Source organism: Echiichthys vipera, assembly GCF_963691815.1.
Source record: "Echiichthys vipera genome assembly, chromosome: 20".
Taxonomy (NCBI): Eukaryota; Metazoa; Chordata; class Actinopteri; order Perciformes; family Trachinidae; genus Echiichthys; species Echiichthys vipera.
The window spans coordinates 25,493,074-25,510,483 of record NC_139845.1 but is presented as its reverse complement, the minus strand read 5'-3'; positions in this window follow the sequence as shown (position 1 = coordinate 25,510,483).

The window sequence follows — 17,410 nt, the reverse complement described above, 5'->3', positions numbered from 1 at the left end:
GTTTTCGTTAGTTTTATGTGAGAATCGAAGGACATATCCTGGTCAAAAATAACACCCAGATTCCTTACTGTGGTGCTGGAGGACAACACAACATCATCCAGAGTAACAATATCTTTAGGTATTGCGTTTGTTTTGGGGCCAAGTAATATAACTTCAGTTTTATCTGAGTTTAACATCATAAAATTGCAGGTCATCCAGCTTTTTATTTCCTTAATGCACATTTCAAGTTTATCTAACTGATCCGTTTCTTCTGGTTTGATCCACAAATATAATTGTGTATCATCAGCATAACAATGAAAGTTTATGGAGGGCTTCCTTAAGGGAAAGCATATATAAGGGGAATAGAATCGGTCCAAGGACATGACCCTGTGGAACTCCGTGACTGACTTTAGTGTGTAAGGAGGATTCGTCATTAACATGTACAAACTGAGATCTATCTGATGAATATGACTTAAAACAGCTTAATGTGGTTCCTTTAATGCCAATTAGATGCTCCAGTCTCTGTAGTAGGATGCAATGGTCAATAGTGTCGGAGGCAGCACTAAGATCTAGTAAAACAAGTACAGAGACAAGTCCTTTGTCTGAAGCTATTAGAAGGTCGTTAGTCATTTTTACCAGTGCTGTCTCAGTGCTATGATTCAATCTAAATCCTGACTGGAAGTCCTCAAACAACTCATTATTATGTAAAAAGTCACACAGCTGATTGGCGACTAATTTCTAGAGGATCTTAGAGAGAATAGGAAGGTTAGATATAGGTCTATAGGTGGCTAGTACCTCAGGATCAAGACTGGGCTTTTTGAGAAGAGGTTTAATAACCTGCTGATAAAGACATATTAATCATATCTAATACAGGAGTGCTAACTTAAGGTTACACTTCTTTAAGTAACCTAGTTGGAATAGAGTCTAGGAGACAAGTTGATGGCTTTGATGCCGAAATAGTAGAGGTTAATTTGTTAAGGTCAACTATAGAAAAGCAGTCCAAGAACATATCAGGTCGTACAGTTGGTTCCTGGGTTTGAAGAAAAATTCGTGCCAAGCGAGTTGATTTTGTCTCTAATAGGTATAATTTTGTCATTAAAGAAGGTCATGAAGTTGTTACTACTGAGGGTTGTAGAATACATGGCTCAACAGAGCATTATCTTCTTTTTTAAAAGGAGCAACAGAGTTGATCAAGGTGATCAATTTCAGAGAAACTAATGTTAGTATAGGAATCTTGAATATTAGGATAAGGCATTAAATTAAATTCAGATGGAATCGCTTCCTTAAATATAGTTAAAGCACTATCAGATAAACATCTAGGGCCTCATTTATCAAACTTGCGTGGAAACGGGTGCAGATCTGAGCGCAGAATTGGTCGTAGGAAAGGACTTACGTGTGATTTATGAAACATTCGTATCTGACCAATCTCAGCGTACGAATGAGCAGGCCTTGATAAATGCTGCGGCTGAATTCGATCGTCATTAACATGTTACGCCCCTAAATATTCCTGGTTCGGAGGCCTCGCCCACTGAAGTCAAACACGGAGGAAAGGAACGCAGGTTAGAAAAGAAACTTTTCCGACACACAGATCGGCATCCTGACCTCCGAGATGGAGCAAAATAAAGCTGAGCTTTTTGGCAGTCTTGCGGAGTGGAATAAAAGGGGCCCATAAAAACGCTGTATAAGAATAACGGAGGAAATCAAACCGAGGCAGTGCTCCACTGAGACCCGTGTGCGCCTGTGCGCACTGTTGGACAGGTGTGCCGTATTCAGCACCCCTGCCGCGAAATGCACCCCCTCCCATTATAGGTGATATTCTGGATCAGAAGGCTGTTGTTTCCACCTATAGGAGTAGTTTATTTACTACTCTACCGCACAACACCGGCGCTACCGGCGGGTTATTAGGTATTCCATAAGAGGATACCTTTGTCATCTAGAAGAACCATACCAAGATGTTAATCATCTGATACCTTGTTTGATTTAATGCAATTTATCGAGGGTAGCCACGAACCGAGGAGATGACTTTGGCTCAGCAGTGCGTCTTGCTGCCGCCACGCGCCAACACATTCATTCATTCATTCAATGTTGGGGTCGCGGGGGGCTGGAGCCCAGCTGTTTTGATATTTAAAAGAATTGTGTGTTCCCCTTGGTCACCTGGCCACCACGTTTAAAAGCGACAGCTTGGCGTCACAAATCACCTGTACATTTATCTAGTGGTAGTTTTGGCGATTGATGAATGCGTAATCATTCATGGATGGTGCCTTCAGACGCACATGAGTACAATCAATCGCTCCAACCACAATTTTTATTTTTTTTATTCGTTTTAAGAATCCATTTTTTTTCTGTTCTTAATATGTGACTGCTTATGCTTAATGACAGGTGAGGTTTGTTCATTATTTTCAGACAGGTTTTGCTGTGCTGCACTGCAAATACACAGGCTGAAATGTGCGTACACGACCTCAGACCAGACGTGAGATTTGATCGTAGCTCCCGCTCACGTCCAAATTGATAAATGCCGACGTTCACCAGGAAATGGTCGTACGCGCATTTTTCTGCCGTACGTTCGTTTGATAAATGAGGCCCCTAGTGTAGAAACTTTTGCCCAGAGGTGAGTAGTCCTGTAATTTGAATTCAAAAGTAATTAAATATTGGTCTGATAAAATAGGATCCTGTGGAAAGACTATTAATTCATTGATTTCCACACCATAAGCCAAAACAAGGTCGAGGGTGTGATTAAAACAGTGAGTAGGTTTATGTACACTAAAACCAATCGAATCTAATAGAGAGATAAACGCAATACTAAGACTATTATTGTCAACGTCCACGTGAATATTAAAATCTCCTACACTGATTACTTTATTAGATTTAAGGACTAAATTTGACAGAGTATGGACCAGGAGCATGGTACACTATAACAAGTATAATTGGCTGCACAGTTTTCCAGGTTGAATGTGAAAGACAAAGAACAAGACTTACAAATTAATTATAATTTAGTTTAGGTTTAGGGTTGATTAATAGGCTTGAGTCATAAATAGGCCACTGCCTCAAGGAATATGAATATTAATATGACTGGGAGGAGTGGATTCATTAAGGCTATCATATTCTTCATGACACAGCCAGGTTTCAGTCAGACAGAGCAAATCAATATGGTTATCTGATATCAGATCATTTACTAATACAGCTTTAGATGACAGAGATCTGATATTTAACACATTTTATTTTCTGATTTTGTTGCATTATTGCAGATTTGGTGTTGATTTGTATCAAGTTTTTCTGTATAGCTCCTCTTCTGTTTTATTTAATTAATTTAGATGATCGTGGGGCATAGGATACTGAGCTGGAAAGTGATCCACAGGGAGCTTGGAGATGTGTGTAAGACTGCAACTCTGTGTAAGACTGCAACTCTGCTTCCTGATCCCAACACTGGGTTTTTGTCAGGAGGAGGTGCTTCCCGGATGCTTCCCGGAGAGGAACCTGTTCATTTTTGATTTAATTAATGTAGATGTTTTTGTCAGGAGGTGGCGGTGGTGCAGGACTCGACAGTCAGGTCAATGTTTGCAGATAAAAGTCTTGACCCCTCCTGGTTAGGGTGCAGGCTGTCGTGTTTAAAAAGCCTGGGTCTGTTTAAGAAAGCCGTAAAGTTGTCCACGAATGGAATACTTTTCCCCAGGCAGTATCCTTTAAGCCACAGGTGCAGCTGGTGGAGGCGGCTGTACATGACGTCACCAAAACGCAGTGGGGGAAGCGGGCCGGAAATAATCAGTCGCTTCCCCCGTGTGTAGCAGGCGGTCCACCATGGACCTGAAGTCCTGCTTGTGGACCCTGGTGGTTTTTTAAATCGTTGGTACCGGCTTGTAGCACCAGCGTGGAGGCCGAGCTGTGCTGTGAACAAAGCTAGAGGGCTCAACCTCCCTGACACGGGCTCCAGGGCAGCAGAAGGTCTGGCCGCCATGTACCCTCACGTGCCTGATCATCAAGGTCCCGACAAACAGCACAGCGGGAATGCGCTGTTCCACGGGCTGCCTGGAGGTGCGCAGTCCCGCGGCTGCTCCTAACCAAGACGGAGGGGAGGGATCGGGTTGGGCGAGCGGACCCCGGCTCCTGGGTCGGCGAGCGGTCACCCAGATGAGGGAAATCCTGCAGATTTAGGATGTCAAACCTGTTATCCAGTGGTAAATTCGGAGGCGGAGGAGGGAAATCCTGCGGGCTTAGGATGTCAAACCTGTTGTACAGCTGGTGCCGGAGATCCGGTGGTGATGGAGCCAGTCCATGGCAGGGTGGTTTTGTCGGCGGCCGTCATGGTCCGGTCACCAGCGCCGGAAGCCTTAAGATGGGCGAGGAGCTTCGCCTGAGTCGAGGCGACGGGGGAGAAATCCAGGAGGATTTTGTTCTTTTCCATGAGGTCAGCCTTCAGGCCAGAGATGTTCTCCCTCAGTTTTGAGAGCGTGGGGAGACAGGACTCGCATACAACCATCATATCGCCGTCTGTGCTGGGGATCCGTCACCCCGGGACACAGAACCGTCACATGGCGGTGAGTTAAATTCTGCCCCTGGAGCCGAATGTCCAGGGAGATCCTTCTTCACTCCGGGGCAGGCAGCCCACTTCACCAGTTGTTTTTAAATCCCACTGAGTTGAAAGAGTTCTTTAAAAATTGGCGCCACGCTAGTGCAATTCGGCGTCACGACTTCTGTGTTTTACTTCTCCGGTGTAATCAGAGGCAACCACAGGCCTGATGGTTAAAACCTACGGTCCATGGATTGAAGAAATAAATACAATAAAAACTGGACCACGAGTGATTCCAAATATGGAAACGATAAACTAAGTTAAAAACAATATTTTTGAAGTGGCGGGAAATCTACGAGGCTGTGCATTCGTATAGCAACTAAGCTTTCCATGATCTCTCAAGTACCGTTTTTTGCATCATGTTAAATAAAAAGTGACAGCCTTTTCATGCATACATTTTAATTGTCAAAATAGTTTAAGTACGATTTTGGTCCCTTTTATTTTTTTTTAGAAGATTGCTTTACTGTCTTTTCTCAGCACTTACATTGAAATCATTCTACATTCTAGTCTGTATGTTTAGGTCATATCTCCATGACTCTGAGGGGGTGAATTTTTTTGTACCAGGCTAGTTTTTATTATATTGGAGGTTAAAGTTTATTAATAATAATTAGGGGCGTGGCCTCTTGAGTGACAGCTAGCCACTAGCCCTCACTTCTCCTCAGAGGTAAACGTCAGCCAGATGGACGTATGCCCCTCCCCCCAACGTCACATCCATGCCTTTTTTTGGTAAGAGGAAATGAGGTGGAGTCAAAGTCAGTTTCAACAGTTTCACCTCACTTTAGCTACCTAAATTCTAGATCTGTTTTGTGTTACCGTTAACCTGACTCCTCCAGATGGACTGATTCCCATGATTCTCATTTGCTCAGCATATTCATCTGGGAACTCTCATGTGGAGATCTTTTGCTAAGGGGCGAAAATACTGGTTGCTGACGGCCCAATTTCAGGAGCCTGCTCCATATTCAACAGTAGGATCACAGAGAAAAAAGAGTTAGTGAGCGGCTTGCTCGATAGCTGCGCTCATCTCATCCGTGGAAGCCTTCATGTTGTTTACACTGAACAGTCGCTTATCGTTTCGTCACACTTAAATCAGCCCCAAAACCAACGCTGATTGGTTGGTTGCTTGACAATCAGCTCCAAATTTTCTCCGTTGCACGTTACCAGACTGATCTGAGAGTAAAATACAATGGAGCTCAGAGATCAGGATGGACTCGAGGCTACCGTTTCCGCTGCAAACAGCACTTTTAAATGTAGGTGTGTAGAAATTGCAGGAATATAGAGATGAACGACTTCTATCTTTGACTACACTCAAGGTGTGTCATTTAATCAAAAAATTAAAAACAGACAACTAACTGGCAGAGCGTCAGTTCAGTAAAGTAAAACACATAAATTGACAGGCACATATCCTTCTGCTTGTATAACTTAACATTATGGTAAATGATGTGCTTTGTTCCACTGTTTATTAGGGATGACAATTGAGACAGTAACAAACTGGAATCTAAAATGGAATCGTATACCTCTAAACTTAGGGATTCCCTTTATTTAAAGCCAGCATGTTATGCATGCATGCCAACAGTTATAGCTTTATAATAACATTAGCAGCATGCAGGCTTAGTTAGGCTTAGTTTTCCTTTAGGAAACCTTTTACACAGAAAATGGATCAATAAGGGATCAGTAGGGGAATCGTACCAATAAGCAGAATCAATACCGGCATTGGTATCAATAAAATCTTATCAGTTCCCATTCCTACTGCTCATTGGTGTGCACAGGGGAGCTCCATACAAATTCAGGATGTGAAGAAATATTTCATTAGTTATAAAAAGAAGATCACATAAAGTAGCTAAGATGTGTGTGTTTTTACAGAGAAACAGTTGTTTTGGGGATTTTGCCTGTTTTTCCGAGAGTCAGGGACTAGTACATGTCTTATAGCAGTGTTTTTCAACCTTTTTTGAGCCAAGGTACATTTTTTTCATTGAAAAAATCACGAGGCACACCACCAGCCAAACATGTTAAAAAATGATACTCTGTAGCCTATATTAACAATATAGTCATTCTCATCAAGGTGTCTTGAATAGGAATCAAATAAACACAAAGAATAAAGGACTTTATCATCATTTATATTTCTTCTTTCAAATAAAAAGTGCACTTAACATGTCCACTTTAAAAATACAGCTTGAACATAACAAATGAAACAACAATGTGGTCTTAAAGGTAGTAGAAAATGTCAAAGTGTTTTGCAAACTCTAATTCTGTCCAAAATCATAAATTACCAGGAATACAGAAATATAGTGCTTATTATGACAGAAGCAATAATATTTGGGAAAGATTTCACTGTTCTACACTGAGAAATATGAAGAGTTACATGTACAAAATGTCAATCTCAGTGTATTTTACTCACTCAGTGTGAAACCTGTGCCTGTTTGGATGAACAAAGAGCTGATATCCTGCGTAATCGGACCCCTGATTTGTCAGGAACACCTTGAGTTCCTCCAGCAGCTCATACACACGGGCCAGCACCTTGCCGCGCGACAACCATCGGACCTCCGTGTGAAATAACAAGGCTTTATGCTCCGCTCCCATTTCCTCACACAAAGACACAAATATGCGACTTTTCACAGGTCGTGTCTTTACAAAGTTTACCATGCCCACAACATCATCCAACACAGGGGCTAGTTCTGCTGGTAAAGTCTTGGCAACGAGGGCCTCACGGTGTAAGAAACAGTGTGTAACTATCACATCTGGGTTTGTTTCCTTCACTCTGCTAACGAAGCCTTTGGTGCGCCCGACCATGGCTGCGGCTCCATCAGTGCAGACACCCGTGCAGTTTTCCCACTTAAGTCCTCCTTTTTCGAGATACTCTGATGTGACCCAAAACATTTCCTCTCCCGTTGTTCTTTCTGGCAAAGCCTTGCAAAACAGAAAGTTTTCTCTGATTACGTCTCCATCCACAAAACGCACATTGGCCAAGAGTTGAGCATGTCCACTAATATCCGTGGACTCGTCAAGTTGCAGCGCAAATTTCTCACTGATACGAATCTTTTCCAAAACCACACTTTCGATGTCGGCAGACATGTCATCAATACGTCTGGCAATTGTGTTATCTGAGAGAGGGACTTTGGCTACTTCTTTAACCGCTTCAGGTCCCAGCATCTCATTTACAATGGCTTTGCAGGCGGGTAATATTAATGTCTCTGCCACAGTGTGGGACCGTTTGGATTTAGCTACAAGTTCAGCTACGTGGTAGCTAGCATTAAGGGCTCTCTCATTTACCTTTGTGGTTTTTCTCATAAATGTTGCCTGTTTCTCCGTGTGTTCACGCAGGCGAACAAAATACTCCTTATTCTTGTTTTGAAGCGACGGGTGTTTCGTTTGGAGATGGCGTTTAAGCTTGCTTGGTACCATAGCACTGTTGGATAGCCTCTCGCCACACACCAAGCACAACGGGATCGGTGTCGTTGCATCCCCGGTGGAAGTAAATCCAAATGAAACATAACTCTTGCTGTATTGCCTCGAGCTCACCGTCTTTGCTTTCTTTCCTCCACTCATACTAGGGCCTTCTTCTGGGTCCGAATTTTGTCCAGGGCCCAGTTCGGAATTGGCATTTTTCCTCTTCAAAAACTTCTCCATCACTGTCACCATAGTCTCGCTTACCCACAATGCTTTTACCGCCAGCGGTCACTTTCATGCCTCACTAATTCTCTTGTCTCAACGTACAATGCAATTCGCTACCTGCTGCCATCTAGTGTTATGGAATAGTTTTACATGATTACGCTCTCAGTCACTACTGCAGCACGGACACTCGACAATGGTATATTATTTGCCGATAATTCATTTGTTTTCAAAAAAATTTTTTAGACCAATTAGGTGAAATTGGATAATTTCCCACGGCACACCAGACGATCTCTCACGGCACACTAGTGTGCCGCGGCACAGTGGTTGAAAAACACTGTCTTATAGGACATTTCTATGTATTTGATGAATTCTGAAGTTGTGTCAAACAGCAACTTGCAAAGTGTCTATGGATTAAATAACAACCATGATCCCATAGCCCTCCAGGAATTGAGTGCCGGATTCCAAGTTGTGTTTGAGGCAAGGCCCACCATCTCAGACACTCCTTAACAAGCACATTGCAGTATATTTAGTGAGACAAGTACCTGTCTGTTTTGACAGGCCCTTCATCTGGCACTTTCCCAGGATCAGGTTGCAGGTGTACAGTCCTAAGCATCCTGTGCAGTCTGAAGAGCAGCTGCAGATCCGTGTTTGGATTCCACCACAGCTATGCTGGAAAAAACAAATATCGGTATGGTTTTATTGTCATATAAATCTGTTTTAGAAAGAGGAAGAGCAGTAACTTTATGTGAAAGCTCATGGGCATTTTGCCTCTAACTCCTGCATCGCACATCGCACATTCACCTATGCGTATCTCGTGATACTTTTTTAACTTTTTCAAACTCATTCTAGGGTGAGAGGCAGATCAACATGAAACTTGGCACACATAGTCTTTGAATGGACCTGATCAAGAGTTATCAAAAGAATTTAATAGAGAAAAATAATAAAGAAACACTTCCTGTAGATTACTGTCAAAACAGGAAGTGCTGCATATCTTGCCCATAATGTGTCGGATCAACACAAAAACTTGGTAGTGTAGTTTCCCATGTATTAATGAAGCATGCTACAGAATGTGACACCAACCAACCACTAGATGGCGCTGTTATGTAGAATTCAGCATATCTTCGCAATTACAAGTCTGATAAACAAGAAACTTAGAACAATAGTTTCTCATGCTCAAAAATATGACTTCAATCAGCCAGTAGGTGGCACTGTTTTGAATATTACTCATACTATTCTCATACACTCATAACTTTAAGGGGAGGTATAGACTGGTGCCCCCACTGAACACAACAAAAATGGCTTTTTGGCCTCCGACACCATATTTCGCAAAAAACAGGTCTTACATTCATGTGTTCTGGATGTCATGATACATACCACGCCCATTTCCACCTACTATTTTTTTTTTTTGCAAAATTGCAAAAAATGCAAAACATTTTTTTCAAACTCCTCATAGGCTGAGAGTCCAATCACCACGAAACGTTGTAGGTGTTATCCATCCACCATCTTGATGAAACTTATCAAAAGTTGTAAGTTGAAAGTCCACAAAATGTTCATGTTCTAAAGGAGCAACTTACTGTATGTTGTAGCCAAATCAGGAAGCGTTGTATATCTTCATAATAATTAGGTCTGATAGTTTTGCACGACAACTTAGGGCTCTCACTGTTACGCAAAGCTGAAATATTCAAAACCTACTTTTTCAAACTCCTCCTAGGCCGAGAGTCCCATCAGCATGAAACTTTGCACAAATAATATTTTAACCCCTATGATCAAAAGTGATCAAAATAATTTTCACAAACCAAACAATTTGGAAGTTATAGAGGAAGACTTCTTTTACATTGTAGTCCAAACAAGCAGAGCTGCGTTAGCAATCATTTCTCCGATTAACACGGAACGCGGAAAAGTAATTCCCTGAGCCGCACTGTGGGTCTGTGCAAAATATGAGGTCAATTGACCACAAGCTGGCACTGTTATGTAAAATTGAGTAATGCATGCATTATGTGAACAAATGCAATATTTACTTTTTCAAATACCAACACTTTCTTATTCAAAATACTATCTGTGCTGCACTCAAGCTGCAGCTCAGATCCATGGGCATGACGCCCATGGATCTGAGGTTCGAATTGCATCACCTCTGGAGGTTGCCGTGTCCAAGTTGCGCGGACCCCATTGATACCTGCTTGCAGGTCTAGTTCTTACTATACTTTGACTTGTCTAATCCTGTTTTTGCCTTTCAGGTTGGCAACATATTTAGTTATGTTGCCAGATAGAAATGCTGTGAGACAATAAATAATATATTGAGATTCTTTTTAACCCACACTCCAATTGTCCAAGGCTGGAACAGATCCTTGCATTGTGCACTGCAACAGAGCACCACAGCTTGCCCAAACTTCAAAACAAACACAAGTTAAGTCCCATTCAGTGATGGCCTTGGCATCCTGGTCCCCCCTAAGGAACCTCTAAAATCAGTGTTTCAGTCTAATCAGTCATCAGTCCTTACTCATTGGAATTCTGCATTGGTGCCAGTTCTATTGAAGTTAATGCGGTGGGTATGACCCAAGTTCCACTATAAGGCCCAACTTATAACGCAACTTATAACGCAACTTTTATTGCCAAGGATTTGCGTCCCTGCTACAACATCCCATTTCGGAAATATTTTACTGACACAGTGATCCCCACACTCTACAACGAGACAGAAACTGAAGTCATGACATGAAAGCGGGTAGGATAGCATTAACATGTGTTGCATGGACAGGTTTTGTCATAGAATCTTGTGTTACGGTAACTGCACATTTTATCACTGATGATTGGCAGCTAGTGTTTCATGTGCTCCTAATGAGAGCAATGAATGAATAAGAAATCATCAAGAAAACCCATAACATGAAGTTGACTGAGGTTTTTTATCTACATGTTTTCCTTGTTATTGGTCTCCAAACAGCTTAAGCCCCTTTTTGGTCCATAGCTGCTACATTATGATACATGACCAAACGGGGCAGATCCGACCTGTTATTGATAGAGCTGGCTAACTTTAGCCCTCCTGAATATTAATAGCATAAACAATTTGATGGCGTGGCTTTATTACAATCAAATACATGTAGAATGACACCAGCTTGGCACCACTGATTCCTTCAATCTTCCTTCTTTTAGAGGTTCCTCAGTCATTCCGAGTCAGTGCAGGCTGGTTCTGAGTTGTGTAAGCTAGAAGTGTTTGGTTCATGTACGGACTAATCCACAGCAAATATGGAAGTGTTAATTCCACTCCTCTGGATTTAAATTCAACACTTTCAAAGTGTCTATATTGGTCCACTCTAGATTGAGTTAAAACAACACTTAAAAAAGGTTACAGTTAACACTGTGACACTCTCAATACTTGAAATTTAACAAACATCAATATTGAATTTATAACACTAGTGTGTACTGTCAAAACGTTTCTTTAACACGGAATAAGGCTCAAATTATATTAACACTGTGGAGAGTGTTATATAAAACTCAACATAGGAATCTTTTATTGATGATTTTATTTTAAAATACTACTGTTATCTAAAAGTGTATACTTACGTTAAGCAAATCATGTACATTCAACATTAACATTAATGCACCCATCAAAACATAGCACACAACAATCATACTAGACTCAACATGGGACTTTGTCATGATCACATGGTCATAGAGCAGACAGGACTCTGTGAGACTTATCGACACATATATAATACTACTGCATTGCAAGTTTTTTTAAATAGACATGCTGCGTTTCATTTACCTACATGAAGATACTCGGTTGAGTCAAACAAAGCTCAAAGAAAAAAAGTAAAACAACTATTAACGGAGAAATCCGGGAGAGTCGCTAACAGCCAAATGCGGCTAACACTGATTAGCTCTGATTGAGTTGCTTAGATTTAACTCGCTGGATTTAAACCAACTCTTTTGAGGAACTAACTCTCACATAGTTGAATTAGACTGAACAACTGTTGAATTGACACTGTATTTTAAACACAGAACACCAACACTGGAAATGTAACACTTTTGATTCTGCTGTGTACCAACTAAACTGAATCACTATTGTAATTGAATGAATCAGTCTCAGCTTCTTTATAATGTTGTTGAACTGCCCGACCCTTTAATGTCTGTCTAACTGCGTCTACTTGAAAGTGATCAGTATACAGCAGCCATCAGCACTCACCGTGTCTGAGTTAAACTGTCCAAAATGCCTCACGGGACCCCTTTTGACATTCCTTCTCCTGGTGAATCCCCCAAAACCTCCATGTACGGAGCTCATATCTGTTCCCTGTGTTGCTCCAGAATCGAAAGAATACTCAATCTCTGTGGACACCTGTGTCCCTGTGTCAGCAGTCAGAGGAAGAGGATGAAGTATGCCAGTCTGCCCGGCCTCTCTTTGTCCTGTTCTCAGCATTAGATTTGACTCTGCACATGGAATAAGCAGGCAAGCTATGTGGATAATAAATAAAAATTTCATCGGTAGGAAATGGACATCCATTGGATTTTATTGAAGTAACCTGAAACTGTTTTCAGCCTTGAGATGCAATAGCCAATGCTGTCACCAGCATTGAGGCCACATTTATATCTCTTCCAGCACTCCATCTTTGCCCCACCCTGCCACAAAATGTCCTGTAGGAACGTGTTTCTCTCTTATTACCAAAAGCCATGTGTGCTTAGCCGTCGCCTTTTGTCGTCTAAACTTAACCGTCGCCTTTTGTCGTCTAAACTTAACGTCGCCTTTTGTTGTCTAAACTGAACCATCACCTTTAGTCGTTTAAACTTAACTGTCACCTTTTGTCATCTAAACTTAACCATCTCCTTGAGTCGTCTAAACTTAACCGTCTCCTTTAGTCGTCTAAACTTAACCGTCGCCTTTTGTCGTCTAAACTTAACCGTCTCCTTTTGTCGTCTAAACTTAACCGTCGCCTTTTGTCGTCTAAACTTATTTGCCGCCTTTTGTCGTCTAAACTTAATTGTTGCCTTTTGTCCACGGAAGAATCCACGGAATCCCCACTTTGGGAGCACTTTCCCAGTCAAAGGATTTCCCCAGTCAATACCTTCAGTAGTACAGTACATGTTCTCTGCTGTGGTTGGGTAAACCCTGCAGGATATGAAACCAGCAAGAAGGAATGCAAAATTTTCTGCTGCACAAATTACAAAACTGTGGGGTTTTTAATGATGAATTACAGTCAGCCATCAATTATAACTGTAAACAAGTCATGGAGCCTATAAAGGTCAGCTTGCTCTTCTCACTGCTGGAGTTAAAAGCTTCTATAATCAAGACTTTTAAAGTAACAATGCATCAAATGACAATGTGAAAGGTATCACTGGTAGTGTTGAACCTACAGGGAATTATCCGCTGAATCTGCACTTAGTCAAGACGAACTTAATCAAGTTCAAATCAAATCAAAGACTAGGTCCAATCGAGTCTGAGTCAAGACCAAGTCCAGAGCAAATCGAGTCCTGTTCAAGACCCCCACCCCTGAGGCATGTCTCCCGCTTCAGTCAAGGGGTGGTTGGAAGCCGACATACAGACCCCCCTGTTCAGGAAACCAGCTGCGATAGGCCAGATGCCGGTAACGTCTGCACGGAGAGGGAGGGACAAAAAAGTGCAATTTGTAAATCTGCTGTGTGCGTGTTTATAGAACTGTTATCTACAAAAGATTTTTATTTATTTACAAAAAAATAAAGGTCTTAGGGAAAATATTTTAAAGTGCTTTCCGTTATTTGGGTCCTCTGGAAACATTAGTATTCCAACCGAACCACAACAATTGCTCGTTAAAATAACTGATGTTAAGTTTCCGTATGAGATACACTTTATTATCCTTGGAAGGAAATTTGTTTTGGACTCACATAAAGCTGCTTTACCTAAAATAAATACACAATATAGGTCACAGGCCACATATATCAAACAGTATACAGGAAACACACACACACTCTCCCTCCCCTCCCGCCCACTGTATAACACCATAGGTCATGGTCAGTAGTACTATTGCACAATTTGTTTGGGCCTGGGTGCATTTAGGATCCTTACTGAGGTGGGCACAAATTAGTTCCTAAAGTGGTGTCAGGGTTTTGGGTCCGGGGAACCCTGCTGGTCTGTTTGTGTACCGTTGGCCATGCCTTTGTTTGCAGACCATGTGGTTTTGTGTTTGTGGCTGTGACGCCACTCCCCCTGTTTTCCCACCACTTATTGTCCACACCTGTCCTGCCAATTAATTTGCTTGTTACCTTGTTTTCTCCTGCCCAATGATTGGTCTCTGTCTCCCTATTTAAGTTCAGCCTTCTCAGTATCCTTTGTCAGATTGTGCTTGCAAGATTGTGTGCTACACTGCCTGTATTGGATTTACTCTGCCGTTGTTCGGATTACTCTGCCCGTGTTGGAATTACTCTGTCTGTATTGGATTCACTCTGTTAGTTTTGATTTTTTGTTTCTGTCCACTGCCAGAAAGAGGTTTACCCTTTGTTACCTGATTGCTCTGTGGATTGCTCTGCCTCTGTTCCCTGGACACTTGATGGACTTTGTTTATTTAAAACCTCAGTTGGATTTTGTGTCTTTGGAGCTTGGACTCTTCTAAGAACTGGACTAACTGAAAATAAAACCTGTTCATTGAATCTGCTTCTCACCTGGTCTGCTTTTGGGTCAAAACCAGCTAGCTTAACAGCTAGCGTCTGCAGCGTCCACCTGATGGTAGAATCTGGTACTCTGTGTGCAGTGTCTGATCATATAGTATTTTCTCAGCTTGTCTGAACACAGACTCCTCATAGATGGACTGCAGCTTTTCAGACCTCCCCATCACTTTCATAGCAGAAAGAATCAGGTGCCCAATTTTTGATTTCAGCTGGACAGGAAGATTACCGTACAAAGCCGAAATCCCGTACCACAGAATGCTCTCTAACATGGCCTAATAAAATAAAGACATAACTTTCTGATTAAAACCAAACACCCTGAGTCTGTGAGAGAGTACAGTCTTTGCTGGAGATGAGAACACCGGAAATCAACGTGAACCTTCCAACTAAAAAAGACGGATCAAGACGGATACCAAGAGACCTCTAGGAGTTGACTTGGTTGATAGACTAGCTTCTTCAAGACTCTGTGTGTGTGTGTGTGTGTGTGTGTCAGCATCAGTTAACCCAGCTTGATATATGAATATAATTCTATGATTCTATATTGAATTCTGTAACTTAGTTACTTTGGGGAAAAAAACCCTCCTTCCTCTGTCGACTTCTTTGTTTATTCTCTGTAAATAAACCACTCCTGAGCTTACTCATATTACCACAGAGGTAGCACTCACACAGATTGGACAGGTGATTTGCAGTATGGGATCACACATACTCATATTTTCCACTGAGGACACACGATTCAAGAGAAAAAAAATGTTTATCATGAGGTCGGTGTGCATTGACATAACTCATGTGTTGTCCCCATGGAAACCCACCCAGAGCGCAGGAGGTCTGCTCGGGTGATAAGTCTGAACAATATCAGGAACAGTGTTGTGGTGTGGTGCACCAAAACACACGCTGTGATAAAATGAGCGGTGTTACACTTTCAAACAGCACCATTGTAATCATTGACGTGGCCAAGACAAAGACAGTGACGGAGGAAAGAACATGTGCTGCCTGCTCTGTTTGCCCTGCTTTAACTTATTAGTCCTGTGCTGCATGGGCTGATGGATGTTTACAGTATATTGACTCCTGGGATCCAAGCAACATACTATCACACTGTGGGGATGAGGCTTACAACTTCCCCCTGTGCAAATTCACACTGTTAATGGCAGAGACTGGATTTCTTTAGCAGGTAAACACAGCTGAAATTAATAGACTTAGACTTCTCTTTATTGATCCTTTGGGATCCCGCAAGGACATTGAGTTTCCAGCAGCTTACAAAAACACAAGTATAAAAAAAAAATACAGTATTGGATAACCAATAAACTCTAAGCTAAATAAATACACTAAGTATAAAAAAAAACCCAGTAAGCAATAAACTCTTAGTCAAAAATATTTGAGGTAGAATACAGGTAAAATCAAATACATGGAAAATGAAATCAGATAAGTTAAATGTAGAGGAAATGTAAAAGATCAAATATGTATGACTGTATATGACAGAAATGAGCAGTAAGATTGATGTATTGCACTTAAGTGGTGGATAAAGTTATTGCACAAAAAAGATCAGTATAAATGCAGTTTAATGTGACAAAACTGTTCTGTAATGACATTTTATATGTATGGGATAATGGGCAGTTTGTGTTGAAACAGTTCTAGAGAGGTGTTGATTTAAATAAACATTATTTTGGAAGTATTTTGTGCAGCTGTTGAATTTTAAGTGTCTCTATTATTTCTATTAGTGAGAGTAGAGTAATACAGTATAACGGCTGTAAAATACTGTGTAAAGTTCAGTCTGAAAGTGAACTCTTTTAGAAAATGTTCTGCTTTAGGAAACATGACAAGTAGTACTCTGTTATGTTTTGGTTTTCTGGAGCCACAAGTGACCATATTTTAATGAGGGGGTGCAGCTTGGGAGAAGTGCTAAGCTAAATGCTAAGCTATGCACGTGTCACGAACGGTAACTGGGAAAACACAGAGGCCTGGGACCCTAATGCAGACACGAACACTAAAGTCAGTTTTAAAGATTTTTATAAAAACAACTCCAACTTAAGTGCACAGTGAAGCCCTCTTCGAAGATCCGTTCATCCACGTCTAATGGCGTCCTCTGCAGCTGACGCCAGTCGTGAGTGGAAAAGAATGGCCATGGGGAATGAGCACAGGCGGGTGGTAAGCTGGGAGACAGGCTGGGAGACAGGCAGGTAGGCCGACAGGGAAACGGGCAAACGGGCAACTGGAGCAAAAAGCACAAAGAAAAGTCACAAACAGGTCCACAGAGGTGTCAGAGGAAAAAACAACAAAGCAAAGATGAAGCCAGGCTTTGCTACACACTACCGCTCTTGCTGATGAAACGATCTGGCCCTGAATGATTTCCAGGTCTGTCCTTATATACAGGAAGGGAGGTAATTAGCGCCAACGAGGTCCACCTGGAACAGCCTGCCCAGGGAAAACCACACCTCCAGCTTGCAACAAACAAACAGAGAGGGAAGACACATACAGGGAATCACAGACAGAGGGAGACAAACATAGAGACAAAAGGGGAGTGAAGGACTGCCAAGGTGGAGTCATGACACCACACCCCCATTCCAGTGAAAACAAACTGCCGGCTTTGATTGAAATTAAATACAAATTCTGCCGTAATCTGTCCTGATTTCAAATTCA